Source organism: Oryctolagus cuniculus, chromosome 9 (genome assembly GCF_964237555.1).
Source record: "Oryctolagus cuniculus chromosome 9, mOryCun1.1, whole genome shotgun sequence".
NCBI lineage: Eukaryota > Metazoa > Chordata > Mammalia > Lagomorpha > Leporidae > Oryctolagus > Oryctolagus cuniculus.
In genome coordinates, this window is record NC_091440.1 from 51,821,396 (window position 1) to 51,835,903 (window position 14,508).

At 36.4% G+C, this 14,508-nt stretch overlaps 1 pseudogene; it reads left to right on the plus strand.

Moving 5' to 3' along the window:
• The first annotated feature begins 8,453 nt into the window (after nucleotides 1–8,453).
• LOC138843780 (U6 snRNA-associated Sm-like protein LSm5 pseudogene) lies at nucleotides 8,454–8,731 on the plus strand (annotated as a pseudogene).
• The last annotated feature ends 5,777 nt before the right edge of the window (nucleotides 8,732–14,508 follow it).

Genomic DNA, 14,508 nt, shown 5'->3' on the forward strand with positions numbered 1-14,508 from the left:
CTACTTATAAATTGTCACCTTGAATGTAAATGGCCTCAAATCTCCAATTAAAACACACAGACTGATTGAATGGATTAAAAAAAAAAAAACATTTATTTGCAACCTATAAGAAACACATCTCACCAACAAGGATGCATGCAGACAGAAAGGTAAAGGATAGAAAAACATATTCAATGCCAACAGAAACCAAAAAAGAATGGTGTAGCCATCAGAATATCATACAAAATAGACTTTAACACAAAAAACAATAAAAGAGATAAAGAAGGACACTATGTAATGATTAAGGGATCCATTCAACAAGAAGCTGTGACTATTATAAATGTATATGCACCTAATTTCAGGGCATAAGGCTATTTGGGAGACACAGACTCCAATACATTAGCATCAGGAACTTCAATACTCAACTTTCAGCAACAGAAAGATCAACCAGACAGAAAATCAGCAAGGAAAAAGCAGAGATAATAGACACTATAGACCAAATGGATCCAACAGATATCGGTAGAACTTTACATCCTACAGTTTCATAATACACATTCTTCTCACCAGTGCATGGAACCTTCTCTAGGCTTGACCACATGCTAGGTCATAAAGAAAGTCTCAGCAAATTAAAAAAAATCAAAATTATACCCTGTATCTTTGAGGACCACAATGGGATGAAGCTGGAAATCAGCAACTCAGGAATCTCTAGGACATAAGCAAACACATGGAGATTGAATAACATGCTCCTGAATGAATAGTGGCTCATAGATGAAATCAAAAGAGACATTTAAAGAAGAACTAACTCCAGTTCCTCTCAAGTTATTTGAAACAATTGAAAAGGAGAGAATCTTGAAAAATTTTTTCCATGAAGCCAACATCATCCTAATTCCTAAACCTGAAAAAGATGCAACAGAGAAAGAGAATTAAAGACAATTTTCCTTAATTAACATAGATGCAAAAATCCTCAACAAAATTCTAGCAAATTAAATCCAACAACACATAAGAAAGATCATTCACCTGGAACAAGTTGGATTTTCACTGGTATGCAAGGATGATTCAACAGTCACAAATCAATCGATGTGATATATCACATCAACAAACTAAAGAGCTAAAACCATATGATTATCTAAATGGGTGCAGAGAAAGCATTTGATAAAATACAAAATCCTCTCATGATGAAAACTCTAAGCAAAATGGATATAGAAAAAATAAACCAATAGCCAGCCTCCTATCAAATAAGGAAAAATTTGAAGCATTCCCACTGAGATCCAGTACCAGACAGTAATGTCCATTCTCCCCATTCATATCCAATGTAGTCCTGGAAGTTTTATCCAGAGCCATTAGGCACGAAAAATAGGTCAAAGGGATTCAAATTGTGAAGGAGGAAGTCAAAATATCCCTGTTTGTAGATGAGATGATTATATATATAGGGGATCCAAAAGATTACACTAAGAAACTATTGGAATTCATAGAAGAGTTTGGTAAAGTAGTAGGATATTAAATCAATACACAAAAATCAACAGCCGTTGTATACACAGACAATGCCAAAGCTGAGATTGAACTTCTAAGAGCAATCCTTTTCACAATAGCTACAAAAAAAATAAATTCCTTGGTATAAGTTTAACCAAGGATGTCAAAGATCTCTACGATGAGAATTACAAAACATTAAAGAAAGAAATAGAAGAAGATACAAAAAAATGGAATAATCTTCCATGTTATTGGATTGGAAGAATCAGTATCATCAAAATGTCCATTCTTCCTGAAAGCAATTTACAGATTCAGTGCAATACAAATCAAATACCAAAAACATTCTTCTCAGATATGGAAAAAATGATGCTAAAATTAATATGGAGGCACAGGAGACCTTGAATAGCTAAAGCAATCTTATACAACAAGACAAAATCAAAGGCATCACAATACCAGATTTCAAGACATATCACAAGGCAGTTATAATCAAAAGAAGTCTAGTACTGGTACAAAAACAGCAGGATAGACCAATGGAACAGAATAGAAATGCCAGAAATCAATCCAAGCATCTACAAGCAACTTATATTTGACCAAGGAGCTAAAACCAATCCCTGAAGTAAGGACAGTCTATTCAACAAATGGTGCTGGGAAAACTGGATTTCCACATGCAGAAGTATCAAGCAAGACCCCTACATTACACCTTACACAAAAATCCACTCAACATGAATTAAAGATCTAAAACTAAGACCCAACACCATCAAACTACTAGAGAACATTGGAGAAACCCTGCAAGACATTGGCACAGGCAAAGATTTCTTGGAAAAGACTCCAGTGGCACAGGCAGTCAAAGCCCAAATTAACAAATGGGATTAAATCAAATTGAGAAATTTCTGTACGACAAAAGAAAAAGGAAAGTGAAGAGGCAAGCAACAGAATGGGAGAAATTATTTACAAACTATGCAACTGAAAAAGGATTAATAACCAGAATTTACAAAGAGATCACGAAACTCCACAACAACAAAACAAACCAACCAGTTAAGAGATGGGCAAATATATTTTTCAAAAGAGGAAATCCAAATGGCCAACAGACACATGAAGAAATGCTCTAAATCACTAGCTGTAGAGAAATGCAAATCAAAACCACAATGAGGTTTCACCTTACTCCAGTTAGAATGGCTTTCACACAAAAATCCTCAAATAACAAATGCTGATGGGTAAAAAAGTACCCTAATCCACTGTTGGTGGAAATGCAAACTGGTAAAGCAACTATGGAAACAGTATGGACACACCTCAAAAACCTGAATATAGACCTACCATGTGACCCAGCCACCCCACTTCTGGGAATTTGCCCAATGGAAATGAAATCAGTAATTAAGAGTCATCTACACCTCCATGTTTATTGCAGCTCAATTCACAATACGTAAGACATGGAATTAACCTAAATGCCTGTCAACTGAAGACTGAATAAAGACATTATCAGATATGTACACTATTGAATACTACTCAGTGGTTAAAAAAAAAAGAAATCCAGTCATTTGCAACAATATGGAAGAATCTAGAAAATATCATATTTAGTGAAATAAGCCAGTCTCAAAGGGACAAATGCCATGTGTTCTCCCTGATATGTGAGAACTAATAGATCACCTAAAAGGAAATCTGTAGAAGTAAGATTGGTACTTTGTGAACAAACGATTTGAGTTGCCCTTTCTTGACTGTCGAAAAATGTTTTTTTGTTTTGTTTTTTCATTTTTTTCTTCATACTGTTCATTGAACTTTTTACTTAATAGAGTTAATCATATGTGTATATGTCAATTTAGGATGGATCTCAATACAAAATGAGAGTGGGAATATGAGATGGAGGAGGAAGTTTGTAAGTGTAAATTTTTTATAGGTCTGCATAGATTCCTATGGACTTACTTACTTCTAAGGGACATGGGATTCAAAATCCCGTTAAGCTTGGTGGTCAAATGCCATCTTAATTGTTTAAGTGATCATATTAAGTGTTAAAGTAAACATATAGATAGGATGAAGTGCTAAAGTGATCATATAAATAGGATAAAGTGTCTAGTAATAATAATAGATAGAATTAAAAGGAGAGAATGCTCCAACATGGGAAGCATGAGAGGTGGGAGTTTGAGTGGGAGGGTGGGTATTGTGGGAAGAATAACTATATTCCTTAAATTGTACTTATGAAACTGGTGTGCTTTAAAAAATAAATTAAAAATTAATTTGAAAAAAGATTACTATTAAAAATGAAAGTAAAAGTTGAATGTTCTCAACATTAAGAAAGTTGAAGTTGTTAAGATAAAAAGTGAGAATGAATACTTTATCCATGAAATTGTGAAAAAGGTATACAAAATTCATGCTAACTTTATTGTCACAGCTCAAACTGAAAAGGTTATGGCCACATGCATGATAAATGCTTAAGGATGGTAAAGGTGTTGGGTTATAGAGTTTGCGTCTATTTGAAATTTCACTAGAGGCCTGCACTATGTACATCTTGGAGGTGACCTTTGTGGGTAGGAGGAGACTGCTATATGATGGCTTAAGGTAATATCCAATGCTAGTAATTATTAAGGGAAATGGACACTTACAAATAACTAGCAGGATGCTAATGTTATAAGCCTCCCAAAGAGCTGTTTTAAAATATTTACCAAACACCCTAAGAATATTCACATGGTCTTGACTAGTAATTGTTCTGGAATAAACTACATAAATAATCCGAAACACAAACAAAAACCTATACAAAACCCTGCTATATAGAGAAATTCTCCCAAAAGGGCATCTGCTGATTATATTATATTCCAAAACCAATGTCTAACTATGGGAAAAGTGGTAAAGATGGAGAATCAGATGCTATCTTAAAAGAGACAAGACAGGGGAGAGATAGAAGAAACAACACAAAGTCATTACCTTTAGTGTCCCTGGGATGGGTTGAATTCTCAGATCTGTCAGATATGAAATGAAGGGAGAACTAGGTAAGAAACAGCAGTTAGCTAGGTGTAAATGTTATACTGGGTTCCCAAAATTCACAGTTTTACAAACTGAGCTATAGGAAGAAAGAATTCAGAGCAAGAGCAATCCAGGAAGAGGACGAGGCAAGCTACTCCTCCAACAATATGGCAAAAGCTACCTGGAAGTATGTGAGAAAATAAAGACCAAGTGTCAAGACAATGTGTGGGTCCTGAAAACATGTTTTTCAACTTAAGCTTCTGTTCTCTACTCATAGCCCCACCATCGCCCTCTGTCTCCAGTGTGCACTAGTAGAGAAACATGTTTCTTAGGTGACAGACATATTTTTCTGGCAAAAGTGATGGAATTTCAAGGAAGTCCCAGTAAGAGGCAGCACAGTAACCCATCAGCTAATAGCAACACACCTCAGGAACTATCAGTTTCCTCTTATCACATAGAAGAAATTGGAAGGGCCACAGTACCAGCTGCTGGAGAATTGATGAGAAATGGCAACTTGCAATTTACATTCTGAGTTTGACTATAACCCAATATGGGCTATATCCTTTTTACATACTGGTCTATTTTTTGTTATTTCTCCATTTATTTAGTTAACAACAATTTTTAAGCATGCACTATTTACTAAACACAGTATGGGAATTTGTGGTCATGTCTTCCAGATACAGGTTTAGGGTGAAGTGAATGAAGCAATTCATATAGATATGAGGTACTTCAATAGGTTGGTGGAAAAGTGTAATTAAAAGATAAGTTTAGGGGCTGGCACTGTGGTGTAGCGGGTAAAGCCGCCGCCTGCAGCACCAGCATTCCATATGGACACCAGTTCAAGTCCCGGGTGCTCCAACTCCAATCCAGCTCTCTGCTATGGCCTGGGAAAGCAGTAGAAAATGGCCCCAGTCCTTGGGACCCTGCACACACGTAGGAGACCCAGAAGAAGCTCCTGGCTTCAGATTGGCTCAGCTCTGGCCATTGTAGTCATTTGGGAAGTGAACCATTGGATGTAAGAATGATTCTCTCTCTCTCTCTTTCTCTCTCTCCCTCTCCCTCTCCCTCTCGCCTTCTGTCTCTCTGTAACTCTGCCTTTCAAATAAATAAATCTTTTAAAAAAAGATGTTTATTTTAGAACGAAAACTTTGAAATCCATGCATAGCTTTTTATAATATGTATTTTCCATGAAATTTTAAATAGTCTCTAATATTGCATCGGGTGCTCTCTTTACTTAAAATTTTGATGATTTCATTTATCATACATTTTTTCCTTAACTTTTAATTTTTTAACATGTCTAAAATATTTAAACATTGTTTTTCTTGATTTCTGAGTTAGGGGGTAGTCACAGAAACTTTGTGCTAGAAGTAAATACCTTCCTTCCTCACCCTAGCCCAGATTCTCTTGTCTGGAGCAAGGGGACCTACTGATACTGACAGCTCAGATGACAAAGCCAGTGGGGAAGTTCAAAATAAGGAAAATCAGAAAAAGAAATGGAAGAATGCCAACAACATTGACCTTAACACTTGAGAAGGAAAGATAATGGAAAAACATCCATTGGGTGTGGGATTTCTATTCTCAAAGACAGATTTTGAATCAGATTTCCCTTTGTTTAGGCTCTGACAGACAACAGTAAGAATGACTACTTAATGAGTGCTTATATAATGTCGTAGTTAAAGTTAAGAATCTTATTCGTACCATAAAAAATCTTCACTTTTGCTTTATTACATATGTATTAATAACGCTCAGTTGTACGCATTAGGAAATTTAGACTTTCTCAGGTTAGTACACTTTCCAAAGTCATGAAGTTGAGTAAGTGAAGGGGCGTGGTTGGTACCCATGTCTATACAAATTTTAAACACAGCATCTTTAATTACTGCCCCATATCTGCCTATTCCTAGGGCCAAATGAGGATAAAAGTCAACAGGAGTTGCATACGCTGAGCTAAAATATTAGAATTCCCTCTCCCTAACAATAAGAGCTTGTCTGAACTTCAATAATTCACAGGCCATGTGTGTCATTAAAGCTGGAGGATCATCTACTTACCCAAACACATGGGCAAACACATGCAGAGCATAACCAGAATTAAGTACAAAGCACTAAGGTTTGTTCTGATGCTACCCCATGCAAAAGAAACTAGAATGATCAGTGCAGCATCAGCCAGGGAGAATATTCTTTAGCCTGTCAAGAACTTCTGAGGTTTATGGACTTAACTCTGCAGTGAAAGCAACCAGAATGCAGTACTGGAAAGTGAGAATATCAGGCAATCATAACATGATTTTTTTTTTTTGTATACCTCATATATCTAGACTTAGCAGTGTGGCTCACGGAAAGCCAAATGAGATCCCCCAAGGCTGACCAAATGAGGTCAATAACTCATTGTAGTCCCCAAAGACAATTTTTTTTTTTGCTCTTCTCTCTATAACCTAAAAGAAGTGCTTCAGTAGAAATGTGAATAATTCTAAGAAAAGCTCACAGAGAACATATCCCTATAGAGCCAAAGGGAATTATTCAAAAGCATTTGTCAGAAATACCAGGATAACAATAACAGTTGGTGCCAAGGCATTCTGGATTTGTGAGGAAGGAGTTTAACACACTTCAGAATTTAGATTAATTATAATGTTAATTGTTCATACAAAAAACCTTAAGTATACCACAATGGAAAGACTGGAGAATGCAACCTTTGTATTGTATCAGTTTGAAAAATTTATTTATACCATAATCTTATGAAAAGATTAACAACCCATAATTCTTTGTTTTACTATTGAATTATAAGAGCTTAGTAAATGTTCATTATCATAATGATATCAATGTTTATACCTCTAAAAAGCAAATGTACATTTAAATTAAAAGCTAGATGGAGTTCTATATATTTTTGCCTCAATCTTACTAAAGGATTAATGCCAATTCTTGACAAGCCACTTCTCTTTTCAAAAAGATTATACTTAAAGAAAGATTTACTTTTTACTCTTGGAGAAAAGCATTGATTGGAAAAGTGTAAGCAAAACAATATGCCACAGTGCATGGTGGGGTGGCACTTAATTCTAAATTCCCCTTCCCCTACAAAGAAATCCAAAGTAGAGGGATGTCAATAAATTTAAGTGCAGATATTTTAAGGTGATATTCTAGAAGCACTACATAAATTTTAACAAGATTAATGGCAATCCAGGATTTATCAAGGCATGGTAATAACCCTCGCCAAGTAATTAAGGCTGTACCGAAAACTGCCATACCCAGAGTTCACAGACATAACTAGCAAGGGACCACTCAAAGTCACATCCTGGACAGCTGAAGTGTGAACCCCAAGGTTAACACCTGCAGTCACTGTGAATGCCTACCCTTGGAGGAGGCAGGCTACATCCTGCACAGCTGTATGCTACAACCCTGAACATACTGAACTGATATCAAAAAACTCAACTATGTGTAACAATAATAGCTTTTTAAAACCAAGTTTACTTTATTGTAGAAACAGCTTGAGGCACATTAATCCAAGCCTGGTGGGCAGAACATAAGGCAGACTCACTAATTTCAGATCAACATAGGAATATTAAGCTTTATTCTTATCAAAGGCACTCACCTTAAAATCATGCTATCAATCACCTTTAATGGCTAGGGTCTGTGTGGTCTGTTTTCCATTGGCCTTTAGTCTCGGTTCCAATTTCTACTCATGTCACAAGCACACCATCACCTGTTATCATACTCATTCCACTCTAACAGCCACATCAGTCAACCTGAGATCCAGATCACACCAGGCCCTCCTCTGGGCAGCTAAGTCAGAGAAGGAGTGCGTGTTTAGGGGAGGTGGTTGGAGAGAAAGCAGACTAAATTAAATAGGAAAAGTATTTTTCAGAAATGTTGGTGATAAAAAGCAAAAAAATGGCTTGTTAATGGATTGTTTAATAGGTGCCTTTTAAAAATACTTATACTGATGCAGGTTAAGGAGAGGCAGAAATTACCAATGCATTTCTCATCCAAGAAGGCAGACAAGCAGGAAATAATATTACACAGTGAGCAAGCTTTAAAAGCAAATCAGGCAGACTACTTTTAGTGTAGCCATGGCAGCTAATGCTACTACCAACCCATCACATCTGCTGCCCTTGAACTTGTGAGTAAATGTATAGGATCAAGAATTCATATTGTGAGGAAGAATGATAACAAAACTGTTGGTACACATCTAAGATTTGAAGACTGTGTTGTTAATATGGTATTGGAAGATGTCACTGAATTTGAAATCACACCATAAGGAAGAAGGATCAGTAAATTAGATCAGATTTTGCTAAATGGAAATAAGAGAACAACACTGGTTCCAAGAGGAGAAGGGCCTGTAGTATGAGCAGATTTCCTTGGCTTATTCTAGATTCTGTCTTCTCTTATGGTGGCAACAACATAAACAATTTTTTTAGCTTTGTAATGTTTAGATGCCATAAAGCTAAGTTTCCAGTTAAAGGGAAATGCTTTGAAGACATATTGTATACACATTTTTGTAAGTTAACCGTGCTTATTTTGGAAAAAGAAGAGTTGATTTTTTGAAGACTAAAAAAAACTTAGGTGTTTTTGGTTAAAAAAAAGCAAATCAAATTCTAGGACAATTCTTTACCAACACTAAACAGGGTATTTTGAAAGACCAAAGGAAGGGCATTCTAAGAGACTGAACAATAAAAGGAAAACTGTAAGTCACCAGAACTCACAAGAAATCCAGAAATTCCTTGAGCCTGATCATTTTTTCTTTATCATCATTTATGCTTGCCTTTCCAACCCTCAAACACATTCCCACTCTAAAAATTCCCCTACTAAGCTTTGTTCATTGAACTTCACATCTGCACGGAATGGTTTTCATGTCTGCTTGCACAATGATTTGTTACCTGATGTTACTCAGATTGTCTTCTCTTGTTCGACCTCAGAAGGCCTCAGATTCTAAATACTGCATCTGGAATACTGTTATACATTTTTCTTCCTCATGGTATTCCTAAATATGACACTGGATTTCTCCCCTAATTGCTACATTCATCTCATAGGAGGCTTTTCTCTCCCACTAGATGGTATTCAAGACAAACCACTCACCTTCAACTGCTATCAAAGTAGCAATGATTGCATGGGAGATCTCCTTGTTCCGTGGAGCTCCCTCAGGACATTAGACAAGCTTAGATGCAGAGAGGATTTGAAAAGCATTAAAATGTATTTTTCTCTTCCTCACTAAGTTCAAATGAACTGAAAGAAAGAGAACATTTATTTCCATGACTACTTCAGGTAAAGCTTCAAATCCTCTGGTTTCTCTACAGTTATCACTTTTGTGTGAGAAATTGTGCTGTGTGTCATCAATAAACCCGTAAGGGCTTTGCAGCTCGGCAGTCCTTGTAAGCAATCCTGAAATGATTTAATGTTATTTTCTGGGTTTTTGTTCTTCACCTCAACAGCAATTCAGGATGGTTTATAATGAATCCATTTTTGTTTCTAGGTTTCCAATTGCTTCACAAAATATGCATCTAAAAGAAATCAAAATGACTTCAATGCTACAAAATTGTTTCTATATTTCTGTACAGGCCAGGAGGAAACCTCAAGGGTCCATAACAGGCAATTTCCCAGCCACAAAGTGAAACCACAGTAAAACCATCCCAGAGAAATAACTGCCTCTTATAAGGACCCACAAAAGTGGAAACTCCACAATCTCCTTCAGTTACTCCAAGTGTTAACAATCCTTAGTGTTGGTAAATGCATTTTGATGGGTAGAGTCTCATGTTCTAATTGCACTTGTTTCCTTTGTTCTTCGTTGAAGAGATGCATCAGGTAGATATACATTTTTAAAGGGACGCAATAGTCATCCATTGTGCATCTCCTATGTTCAATCACTTAGCTAGGCATTAGCTATGGAAGAGATAATGACAACCCTCAAGAAACCTGAAATCTAGCAAAGGAAACAGACATGAAGAAATTACAATAATATTCATTACAAAAGCCAATAGATGATACTCAAAATATTTAATTTTTATTGCATGGGCACCAACCTATCAAAACAGAGATTTGCAGCAGAATCAGAAGAAGGTCCCAGAATACCCTCTGTTAATGCTGTACTTGTAGCATCACAGGAAGATTTAAGGAGGGTAAGAAATGACAATAAGGGCCTAGGAACAGAGGAGGTAGCTCAGTATGCACTGAGTTCTTTAAAACCGCTTTAAAAATATTTTGGTATTTTTAACTATCTTGATTATAGAAACTAAACAATAGCTTTATACAAAAAAGAACCATTGCTTAACAACAACTAGCATAATCCATAGGTGATCACTGAAAGTTTTTCATGATCATTCTTATTATCATCCTTCACCTAATATTCAGGTTTTCCTTCTTCCAAATGCATGGTAAGATTGCATGTTCTACTTCTGAGGCAAAATACAATCTCATGATCTGCATTTTGACTATGAAATGTAAGTGGAAGTGATATGAAAGTAATAGAATATTTCAAAAACCAGGAAAGGATTGGATGAAAGTGCCACCTCTCCCCGAACAGATCCACTCAGTGAACAAGAGCATGAACTGGAAATCTCTCTTTATGGTTTGAAGCTGCAGGGATTTGGGTTTTTACTTTCGCATACTTAATGTATCTTGACTGAGGCAACAGCTAAGTTTCATTTTACAGAACAAGCCAAAGCTAGTTGGTAGAAAAGGAAGAAATGATCATTCTACACAGAGGGGTGGATCTGAAAGATCTGGAATTGAGTGTATGTCTGGATCACTAGGATTGAATCAATGAAGACAAGAGGTAGGTTAAACAGGTAGGCAGAAGTCTGTCATGAAGTAGATGTATGGATTGTCAAGGAACATGGACTCTGTCTTAGAGACAGTTCAAGGAAGTGATGACCAGAGGGCCTTAACATAATCCTCTAGCTGAATAAATTGCATACAGGTTTCTTCTTGACTCTAGGCTCCTGACCTCCACTTTTGAACAAGTATTTTCTTTAGAAAAGTAATGGTTTTTCTCTTCCCCCTTGAGATGTGAAACTACACCCATGAAAGTCTTTCTCAAGCACCTGAAATCATCCCTGTGAAACATTATCATTGAAAAAGACGGTGCCCTTCTCTCTGAGTCTCTGTGGGAAGGCAGGTACCTAACTTTGAAAGGGAACAGTTGGGACCGACGCCATGGTGCACTAGGTTAATCCTCTGCCTGTGGTGCCTGCATCTGATATGGGCACCAGTTCTAGTCCCGGCCACTCCTCTTCCCGTCTAGCTCTCTGCTGTGGCCTGGGATAGCAGTGAAGGATGGCCCAAGTACTTGGGCCCCTGTACCCACAAGGGAGACCAGGAAGAAGCTCCTGGCTCCTGGCTTCGGATCGGCGCAGCTCCGGCCTTTGTGGCCATTTGGAGAGTGAGCTAACAGAAGGAAGACCTTTCTCTCTGTCTCTCTCACTGTCTATAACTCTGTCAAATAAATATATAAATAAATCTTTAAAAAAATAAAAGAAAGGGAACAGTCAGCCAACTTCTACCTTTTCTCTTACTCATTATACATGCTCATAAACTGTCTTCCCTTTGAAAGACTCTCCTATGGAAATAGTTTTGAAGAAAGTCTTCTCTAGGGGAGGAATGGGGAGGAGTTACTTAATAGTTAAAGAGTTTACATGTAAGGCAATGAAAACACTTTGGAAATAGTGTGATGGTTGTAATACTGTGAAATACAATACTGTAAAATGTAATTAATGTCACTGAACTGTACATTTTAAAGTGCTACATTTTATGTATATTTTATCACAATTTTAAAAAGCATTAATTTGTGTACTTTAAATGAATGAATTATATGATATATGTAAATTATATCTCAATACAGTTGTTAGAAAAAAATCTTCTCTGGCTTTTTAAGTTGTCTGGTACAACTTTTTCATTGATAGAATACATAAACTCAACAGAAACTATAAAGCACAGATAGTAATAAAGATAATTGAAAATGAATCTTGATGTGAATGGAATGGGAGAGAGAGCGGGAGATGGGAGGGTTGCAGGTGGGAGGGAAATTATGGGGGGAAAAAGCCACTGTAATCCAAAAGCTGTACTTTGGAAATTTATATTTATTAAATAAAAGTTTAAAAAAAAGAACATAATGATGCTTCTCATTTCAATCTCCTTCCTTCCCTCATTGTCACCTTCCCTGTTCCTTTCTTATTTTTTAGTTTTTGCATGACATAATTCCAATGTAATTTAAAGCCACAAGATTAACCATCCACTAAATACAGAATTCAACAAGTAGAAAGTAGAAAAACCATTGTATCTCAGGAGTATAGACAAGAGCTATAAACAATAATCAAATCTCAAAATATCAGTTTCACTCATATACATTACACTATCTTGTACTCTGTATATTAGTTACCACAAATCAGGGAAAACATGGCATTTGTCTTTCAGAGACTGGCTTATCTCAATAAGTATAATAGTCTCCAATTGCATCCATTTACCTGGAAATAAGCATAATCCTATAAAACCATAGTATTGGACTTAGGATAGGGAACCACAAATCCCTTGGAATATATGATAAATGTCATATCCCCTATTCAAGTGCAAACTCCAATATGGGAGGACTCCTATCTTGTTCATTGTTCTATCCCCAGTACCTAGAATAGTACATGGCATTATAATACATACCCAATCAGCATTTTAGAATGAAAAAATAAATAAATGAAGCTCCTACAAAAATATGTGTAAGTACCCTCCCAAACTCACACCAAACACAATTTTGCATACAATACCCTAGTTCCTTTAGTTGTTATCTGTGGTCTTCAGTTTAAAAAGACTTACTTTAACAGGATTGCAAAGAGGGATAAATTCAACAAGATCATTAGGTCATAATTTCTATACTTTTCATTTTATAGATTTCTGCCATTATATTGTTTAAGAAAGAGACCTAGAGAAAAATAGAGAATGAGAGAGAAACTGCAATAAACAGCCAAGCCCCAGAAAGCAGTGCACTAAAGCCCATAGGTTCTGGTCTGATGAGCTTACCTGACAGCACCCAATTGCATACAATACTTTTTTCCAAGGAGATATGTAGCTTTAAATATGTCTTTTTGACTTCATCTTTTCAGATAGTGACTATAAGACAATGCATTTGTGTTCGATAAAATGGTTCCTAAATTATTCTATAGAAAACTGAGAGAAGAAAGAATATAATAAATGTCAGATTTTGATATGTCCATAAAAGTTCTTTAAAGTCCAGTATATCAGAGGCCATGAATATCACCTTTAGCAGTCCCATAAAACCTAGGAAAGACTATAGGATTCTAGGTTGAGTGGAACTGCAAAGATTCTAACCCACTGCTACTTAACTGTGGCTAGGGAAAGAACAATCTTAACAGTACTTCACTGAATTCAGACAGCAAGAAACTCAGCCCTCAAGATCAGCTTGAAAGAAGGTCATTCAAGTCCAAAGAAACAGAAAATGGAAATATATAAAAGGTGACTAAAAATCAAGGTCATCTGAAAGCTTTCAAAGCAGCAGCAAAGACCAAGATTGTAGTGCACATAAAAGAACGCCTAAATCATGCAAAAATCTTACAACAAATACAATTTTAATGTGAGATTAATGCAGCTCTGACAAGGCTAAGTGACTGGTAAGCAATGGAGAGGGGCTTTATCTCCATGTCCTTGGATCCCAGTCTTCATGCTGTCACTATACCACTAAAAGATTTCCTTTTGGGCTGTCCCCAGTCGAGTTTCTGATGGAAAAGAAACCAGCTCAGGAGCACGAAGCAAATCACCTACAATGACAAAGTGGTTGTGCAAGTCCCAAATGTCTATGACCTAAAAAGTAGAACAGGTTGCCCTTCTTACCATTAAGACAATTTGTCCACATTCAGTTCCCAGTCAGAAAGCAAAATAAATGTGAGGATGACAAGATGAGACTGGCCTTAATACTCATCGTGCATTTTAATCTGTTCAAATCAGTTTTCTCCTTGCCTGCAGGTGTCTTCTGGCTGTGAAAATTAAATAATGGTGTGGTCTTTCAGTTATTCACATATAATGTGAACAAGGTGAGCAGTACAAACTGATTCTAGGATTTATAGTCTTTCTTTTCCTTTGCCATAATGATAGAATATTTCAGGAAAGCTATACTTTAGTGAAACACAC